Below are 9,199 nucleotides of genomic sequence, written 5' to 3' on the forward strand. Positions count from 1 at the left end.
ACTCGTTCTCCACAGCAAGTTAGAGCAGTATGTGCATGTCTGTTGTGTGTCAGCTTTAGTTGTTTTAGAAACCACTTTGACAAAATACTTTCCCACTGTAATGTTTAATACCACAGGAATTTGACACTATGCCAAAATATTGAACATAATCAGAGTGGCTCTTACGTGTTTAGTATTGGACAAAGAACCTTTTTTCCTCAAAGGTATTTTGACTACAATGCCCTTCTGCACAAAAATAATTGACCTCAACATTATGTCTGATGTACTCAAAATCATTTAAATTATTAATTCCTTATTATGACTTCCTTTTAGGGTAGGCTTTGGATCAATGATCCTGAATGTAACTTATGAATAATGCACAAGTAAATTAAGGAAGTTTTCAACGAGCTGAAAAATGAGGTTGAAGCATGTTTTAGAAAGGATGGTTTGCTACACTGGAGTCTATACATTGGAAGTGTGTTCTTTTAAGTGGCATTAATTATATCTGTATGTGTCACGTACAGTTGGCTTCAATCGTGAATATCCAAATTCATGTAAGTTTAGTTTTGAAGGTTTGATTAAAATCATCACACATTAGTTCGATATTTTTATGTACTTATGTGGCCTGATTTTGAATTTGTTTACATGTTAATTTTACTGTTATTCCATTTTATATACATGTAGTAAGCTTCTCCTCAATTCTTTGTAGAAAACGCTCATTCCCATAAATGCAACGAAGACAAGGAATCGTAGACTAAGAAAAATAGGCAAGGTCCGGTAAAATTTGTATGTGTCAAGTCAGTAATACCTGTAAAATAATACTTTTTATTCAGTCATGTTTTGTCTTCTTGACAATGCCCCATCAGTGACTTCTACTGTCGCGCACGTAGTTTAGAGGTGGCGTAAGAAGGCTTGCTCTCTGAGCCACAAAGAATGTACTCTCTCGAGACACCCAGTGAGGGCCTGCTGGGGTTCACGTGGGTTTATCGAAAGACAGGCAACATCCTTAACAGGACAGGCAGAGCTGGGACTCTTGCCAGTGGCCACAGAAGGAGACCAGGCTGCACCTTGTGACCAAAGTCACCGCTCCCATGTCAGTAACTGCCTGTCTCCCCGCCTCCTGCTCTTCCTGATTAGACGGTCTCAGCCCGGCCTAGGGTATTACCTTCTGATCCCCACAACTTCCCAGTGCAGGCACTGCGCCCCAGATTTCACAGGGAGCTAGCTGATTGCAAACACCTGAGGGCTCCTGTCTGATTTACCCTGTATGTGTCTCCTGAGGGATGGCTATGGATTATGGCTCCCTAATCAGACCTGAAATGAATCTTGAAATCTAAAGTTTCAGAGGGGAAAATAAGAGAATTACCGGGAATGAAATCAGTACTGGAGAACTGAACCTGTGCAGTTTTCTTTGACAGTTAAACTTAAGGCATATGTGTGCTAACGTGTCCTCCGAAGATATGTACGCGTGTGTGTGCATGTGTGTCCCAAACATTACATAAACACAAAAGAGATTACTATTAGAGGTGTGCCTTATAATAATAATAATCCTTGATCTTTGATAAAAGGACCCTTTGAAAATCTGGTGAATGATTGGACCTTGTGTGTAGAAAGACTTTTATTTACACACAATTTGACAGAGGATTCCCAGAATCCTTGACGCTGAGAAATGAAATAATAATTATATGCATATGATCATATATTCAGTGTCCCCAGAGGAAGAAACAATCCCCAGACTAAACACCAATGTAAAGGTCAAAAATGTCCTCTCCGTTTATTTTCCTGTCAGTAGTCTGTGTGGCGATTGTATGAACCGGATTGTTTGTGGTCTCGTAAGAAACAGGAGAGGGAATTGGATATCTGTTGATTGTGGAGAGAGCTTGGATTATACAAAATTTTGAAAAAGCTTGATTATGAGCTGATTCTGAGGCATTTCAATCCCCAGATGCATGTCAGCAGGCATCATGACGTCAGAACATTCTGATTAGGTTCTTCTATCCAAAGAGGCTTCTGACTTATTCCTTCTCCCTAGATCTGAAAGACTTGCTGAGCAGTGGCTAAGGGAACTCCTATACCAGGAGAATCCATTGGTCAACAGCTTACCTGGTGGATCAGAAGATTCTGGGCAGAGACACATACAAGGGACTTTTTTCACCCGATTTCCTAATCCTATTGGAGATGATGCTATAAGAAACTCACATTAAAGTGCGCATCTGAGATTTATTTAAGATTTTTGAGAATTTTGTTTCTTCCCACATGCGAAAAGAAGATGCAAGGTTTTCTCTCTTATGTATGTTGGTCCAGCCATGGTGCACTGGTGGGATAACTGCATTATAGACCTTCGGATAGCCTGTGGGCAGCAAAGCAAACACAATGATTTTCCAGTACAGAAGGCGGTGATTGCACCTCGGGGGAAATGGCAGACCAGAAGATCAGCTTCCTCCCGGCTCTCCATTGTTTAATCACTGCCCAACTCCAAAGCAGCTCTGAAACAGAAGTGGTGAGAAGGGGGGCTTTCTGACGTATGTCCTAGCCCCTAGATAATAGCTGTCATCTATTTTCTTTGCAGGAAATCAAAGTTGCCCTTTAATTTCCCCTCTGGGTAACACAATGATATATTTTTATCCTATAGCTTATCAGAGAGTACTGATCAGGTGATGACATTAAGAAGACTTCAGAAGCATAAAACTCAATATGTACTTAGAAGGAGTTACCTGGTGGATGAAGAAAGTTTCCTAAGTTGTGAGTTGCTTTCTTGTGGCCAAGTGAAGTAGAGATGGTTAACACTCCCAGATATATGTGAATGCCATCGGGCTGTGAATGTGACTCTATTTTACAGGAGTTGCCTATAGAAAAAGCTCAACGTAATTCAAATTCTTCTGCTTTCACCCTAGGAAGATATTGGCCTTATACCTATTCAATTTTCATGAAAAATGTAAATGCATTTTTGCAAAGCGTGAGGGAAAATGAAGATAGACATTTCCATTTTGAAAGAGGGCACCATGATAAGAAAGTGCCCAATTATTTCATGTCTTGGTCCTGTATTATGCAAAATACATGCTCTGCCCAATGTCTTCTTTACCTTGAAATGTCATGAAACTCAACCGCTGCCTGGCATTGCTGCAGAATTTACCATTACAAAGAGCTAATCTCACGAGGATCTCCCAATTTTGACTCAATTTTCCTTTCTCTTTTCATCTTAAATCCTCCCTCTATGAAACTGAGTTATTTTTAATTTTCCTATCAAGGCCTATATCTTTCACCTTTCAGTGTCTCAGGCCCATAATTTCATTTGATCAAGCAATTCCCAACTTCTAAATGTTCCAAATCACCTGTCATAAATTGATGGTTCAGAATTTGAGATGCACTTGCAGAGAGAAATAGTGCAATCAAATGGTGCTTATTTTCCTAAACCTACATAGATTACTTTGTTCATGTGTGAGAGTGTGTAATGCTATGTTAAGGTGCCCAAGAAGCTAAATTTGCAGTGGTTTCTGGAGAAAGAGTTCCTCTAGTTCCAGCTGCAGAATCACATCTTGTCCAGTAGCCTCCCTGGGAGCAGAAGCTGAACCCCTGGCTCTCTCTACCTCTAGGACATCAGTAGCGGCTCTCAAGGGAAGAGGCTGGGCCATCTGCACGGTGGACACGGATCTCCAGGGAATTAGAGTCAAGACATTGGCGAAGGTGAGCTGGGAGGCATATCAGGACGGGACTGAGATCCTTGCTGGAGCATCCCAGTTTGCCATCCCTCCTTCCTTCTGTCATTCCAGCCTACTTTTGTCCTGTGAGGGTCTCTGGAAGGATGGCGGGAGTCCTCTGGCCACAACTGGTTCTGCTCTTGTCTTGTGACCACTAGCCTTTATCAGCAGTGCTGTCACCCTGGGGAGAGAGCTATTCATAACTAGAATGCACGAACATGTTTTAAAATCAAAAGTTGCATCAGCTCTTTAGGTTTGCCCTCCAGTCTCATGCCTGGGCATACCTTAGCTGCTTGAAGATTATCAACAGCTATTTGCTTGAACAAGCATTTTGACTTTAAAAGGCATACAGAGAACAAAAACTCTAGACATCAAAATGCCATGCTGCAAAATGAGTCAAGTATGGGGAAGGGGAATCTAATTTTGAATTGGATTACTGAATATACCAAAAAGTATAGCCCTAATTACCTACTCTTTTCCTAGGGAGCAAAAGGTTTTTTCTTTTTTTTGGGCGGGGGTTAAAACTATGGACTGCTTCTTGAATTTATGAGTCATCCTTGCGCAGGGGCCATGATAATCTTTGTAGCGTTCCGATTTTAGTATATGTGCTGCTGAAGTGAGCACCAAACAGTGTTTTTAAACAACTTTATTTTGGAATAATTTTGGATTTGCAGAAAGGTTGCAAAGATGGTACAGACTTTCTGTGTCCCCCTCACCGGGTTTTTCTCCCTCTGTCAACATCTAGCGCTGCCATGGTGCTTTCACAAAACTAAGAACCTGATATTGGAACTTCGGTATTAAGTAAACTGCAGGATTTCACCCGATTTTCCAGGATCCCACTTGGGGGACAACACCACATTTTGTTCACACATCTGCTTAGTTTTCGCTGGGCTGTGACATTTTCTCAGTCTTTCATGACCTCGACCGCCGTGAGGGGGATGAGTGTGGATCCGATCTGGTTCATCTGATGTTTTCTTCATGGTGAGACTGGGATTATGGGTTTTGGAACAAATACCGAAGAGGTGAAGTCCCATTCTTGTCACTTTTACCAGGAGGTATATGACGTCCAGGTGGCATCTCTGGTGATGGGACCCTTCCTCACTTGGCTGAGTGTTTGCAGTTCTCTTACTGCAAAGTTACTCATTTTCCCTTCGCTACTCTATTATTTGGAGACAGGGCATGATGTCTAGTGGTTCCGCAGGAGTAGGGAGGGAGAGAATGAAGCTCCATCTCCTGGAGGGGGGAGTGGCATTTGGAATTTTTCTATAAGGAAGAGCTGTCTCCTCTCTCCCATTTATTTGTTTATTCATTTCTTTATATCGGTTTGGATCATGTATATTTGTTTCAGACTTTGGGTCACACGCGAACTTAGTTTAAGAGGCCTAAGACTCAACCCCGTCCACTGGACAGAGCGCACAGTGGCCTGAAGTGAGCATGGGAGCCGTGGTGCACACACAGGGGTCCCCAGTGGGCCCAGTGATCCATCGGTGAGAGGGGACTCAGTCACAGCCTCTCCCCAGATACCGCGTGCCGCTAGCCCCTATAGCCGGTGCTTTTATTACTTGCAGCTGTGTGGCTGTCCAGAGCTGTGTTCCTCAGGGAATTGCTCTCTGCCTTATTTCTGTTTCCTAAGCGCTCCTGGACACATGCCTAATAAAGAATCAGCCCCCTTGCTGTCCTTTTTATTGAGAAGTGAAGCATCGTATCCTAAGCTTTTATTCCAGAGGTAACAGGGAATTTGACAAACATAGTCCTGCAAATCCAGAAATATATCTGTTCTCCAAAAAAACACTGGTTTGTCAAATAATGGCTGAAGGGTTCAACTACACACGGGAAAAATTTGAAATGAGTTGTTGTTGTTGCTGTTTTTTAATAACTGAAAGGACATAGGTTTGTTTGTATTTCAGGGTTTTTTCTTTATCTTTTTTTCTCCCCATCTAAGAGGTTTTCATTTTGTAACTTGAACTTTAGAAATTTAGAATGTTGCCACATTCTAAAAGATTATATTTAGTGCTGACAATCAGAGACTTTCATTAGGCCCTCAAAACTGGCTCTGTAAATGTCTGTTACGTGAGTCAGAACACACTGTTTCCCAGGCAGAGAGCCTAAGATTAAATGCAGAATGATTGTGTTTAGGTAGAATTAGGCTGAGCAAAAACGTCTTTGCTTTTGCTTATATACATGAAGCACCTGAAATGAAGAAATGGATTAAAGTACAGGCTCCACTGTGCTTCCCTCTGCAGGAGGGGAGGGAGCCCCCAGTAGACCTCCGGTTTCCCTGCCCTGTTCCCTCATCTACTATCTCATCTCCAAACCCACAGGCGAGAGTAAAGACCACCCTGGAACATGGGAGTGGGAGGGGTTTTGTCTGAATCCTGCCCACCTCTTATGACAGCAGAGCTTGGGCAAGTCACTTAAACATCTGAAAGCCTCAGCCGCTCTACCTGTACAGTAGGGTCAACAGTACCCCTCTGATAGGAGCTTTTGTGGAGATTAAAAGAAATGATGTACAGTGCTTTGCAGGGGGCCTGGGACATAATATGGGCTAAACAAATGGCAGCTCAGATGAATTTGGAAGAAACCCCAGCTGTCCCTGGATGTCAGTAAAGAATCATCTTGAGGGACTTCCCTGGTGGCACAGTGGTTAAGAATCCGCCTGCCAATGCAGGGGACACGGGTTCGAGCCCTGGTCCAGGAAGATCCCACATGCCGCGGAGCAACTAAGCCCGTGCGCCACAACTACTGAGCCCACGAGCCACAGCTACTGAAGTCTGCGTGGCTAGAGCCCGTGCTCCGCAATAAGAGAAGCCACCGCAATGAGAAGCCCGTGCACAGCAACGAAGACCCAATGCAGCCATAAATAAATAAACAAACAAACAAATGAAAGAATCATCTTGAGGGAATTCCCTGGCGGTCCAGTGGCTAGGACTCCGCGCTTTCACTGCCTTGGCCCGGGTTCAATCCCTGGTTGGGGAACTAAGATCCCGCAAGCCGTGTGCCAAAAACAACAAACAAACAAACAAAAAAAACCCAGAATATTCTTGGGCATCTATACATTGCAAAGAAGGAACACTCACAGGGTCAGTCAACGAACTCAGTACTCAATTAGCATAGTTTGCAGATTCGCAGCCTCAACTGAAGTATTCTATGTGGCAAAACGGAGTCTTTTCTGCTGTGAGTAAGCTGACTTCCTCTCATGAAATCTTCAATGTGAAGAAAATGAAATTTACAGAAAAGGACAATAGCAAGAAAACTATGTCAGAGACTGTGGGGTCATATTTCAGATGATAAAGTCACGGCAGAGAAAACTCCAGGCTCCATCCCATGGCCCCTTTCTGAGGAGGAGGGTTTCTATTGCAAGAAGATATTAGAGGCCGGGGAGATGCATGGAGAGCCGTCCAGGGAGGGGAGGGGGATTCAAGTGGAGAGCTGGTAGACCTGGAGATGCGATGAGAGGGGAAGAACACACTTGGGGAGAGGGAGAAAGAGAGCTTCAGGCCTGTGTACGCTTATGGGCTCACCGAATGCTGTAATTCTAATTTCCTTTAAATCAGAAGAAAAAATAAATAGAAAAGTAATTACTGTAATACACACTAATAAACACAGACTGATTATATTAGCATATATACCAGCACAGCTGTAAAATGTATTAATGTGTCTATTACTACAGGGCCTTCCTGGTGACCCCAGTGTGGTTCCCTGACTTCAAATGTATCAATGTTAATTTCCTGAGAGAGACAAGTTTTCTGCTGTTACATAGGAAGATATCCTTGTTCTTAGGATACAGGCTGAAGTATTTAGATGTGAACTATTGCAATGTCTGGAGCAAATGATCAGGGAGACAAAGAGATATTAGTGAACCTAGATGATGGGTATCTTAGTTTACATCATGCTGAAATTTCTGTAGGATGGAATTTTCAAAATTAAAGCTCGAAGAAAATAAAATGAGAAGATTTGGAGAAAAAAAAAAAAAGAAATTTTCAGAGTTGTGTGGAATGCTGTGAGAGGTAACACTGCTCAAGAGAGCTGCAGTCACCTCCTGCTTGACTCTTCAATGCTTTTGGAGTTGAGTATATGGAGTTTCTTTTCAGAGCAGCCATTGGTGTTAAAGCAAGAGCAGTGTCACTCTAAAAGGCTCTAGTTCATTTGGGTTGTGGCCACACTGAGCTGTCTACCAAAAGCAAGGTGGATACTAACTGGGGCACCTGGACCAGGAGTTATGCTCCAGACCAGGCAGGGTCTGAACATCATGTTGAGGATGATGACTATGTTGCCTGAAGAACTGCTTCTTGGAACCCCTAGGATATGGAACTGTAGGGTGAAGAGGCCTCCTGGCCCCGGGGAAAGACAAAATGGAAGCCTTTGGATCTTTGGAAGAAGATGCCCCAGATGATAATATTCCATGCGATGCAAAGGAAAGGAAGTGCTTTCTGAAAAGGAAGGGACCTGTACCCTAACTGCTGTTCCCTGAGATCTGAAGTCAGGCAACCATACTGGGGTCACCAGGAAGGCCCTGTAGTAATAGACACCAAGAGAGCAGAGGACAACTAAGCTGAAGGTCCTGGCTCAGGATCAGGGCTTGAGGCTTTGAGGGTGAGGGCTGGCTTCAGATAGGATGCCACTGAGTCTTATGTTCCAAGGGTCTAGCTACCCTGGTGTGGTACAGTCGTTTGGGGAAACAATGCTGAGCACCTGAGGGCTCCCCCGGGTTGGGACACACAGTTTTGAGGGCACTAGCCTGCTGTGGCCCCCTTTACCTGGCAAAGCAATAAAGCTATTCTTTTCTACTTCACCCAAAACTCTGTTTCTGAGACATAATTTGGTGTCAGGGTCAGAGGCTCTATCCAGCTTCGCCACCCTCCCGGCACAGAGATGCATTCTTGTTTGCCAACCTGGAAGCTCTCTGAACCCCTTCCATGAGAGTTTTTATGGAGGTTCCATTACGTAGACATGATTGATTAAGTCATTGGCCAATGGGGATTGAGCTCAATCTCCAGCCCCTCTCCCCTCCTCAGAGAAAGTGGAGGAGGGGTGGGGCTGAAAGTTCCAACCCCCTGATCCTGAGGTTGGTTCCCTTGGCAACCAGCTTCCATCCTTAGGGGCTTTGCACAAGTTTACTAACATAAATTCAAGTGCGGTTGAAGGGGCTTGCTGTGGATAACATAAGATGTTTGTCAACGTCATTGCCCCATTCCAGAACTATTTCAGAAACTGGGGACGAAAACCAAATATCAAAACAAAAGATGTTCCTGTCTCTCTTACCACTTAGGAAACGACAAGGGTTTTAGGAGCTCTGGCCAGGAGGTGGGGATGAAGACCGAAATACATATTTCTTATTATCTCACAATGTCACATGTGAGATATTCTAACATATAGGTACTGTTTGAAAGACAGTAATAAAGGACACATATATCTACCCCCAAATTTAATAAACAGAACAGTACCAGTACCTTATAATAATGTTTCTTGAGCACTGTTTTATAATTATTTCCCAACTTTTCTCAAAAGTAATTGCTGTCCCA

At 43.4% G+C, this 9,199-nt stretch overlaps 1 non-coding gene across 1 annotated transcript; it reads right to left on the reverse strand.

Moving 5' to 3' along the window:
- Positions 1 to 4,197: 4,197 nt before the first annotated feature.
- On the reverse strand, positions 4,198 to 4,301 carry LOC115803730 (U6 spliceosomal RNA). Its single transcript, XR_004024511.1, has one exon. It is a non-coding gene; the product is annotated as a U6 spliceosomal RNA (small nuclear RNA).
- Between the last annotated feature and the right edge of the window lie 4,898 nt (positions 4,302 to 9,199).

Source organism: Delphinapterus leucas, chromosome 17 (assembly GCF_059928025.1).
Source record: "Delphinapterus leucas isolate spDelLeu-1000000601 "Yukka" chromosome 17, BTC_Dleu_Yukka2, whole genome shotgun sequence".
NCBI lineage: Eukaryota > Metazoa > Chordata > Mammalia > Artiodactyla > Monodontidae > Delphinapterus > Delphinapterus leucas.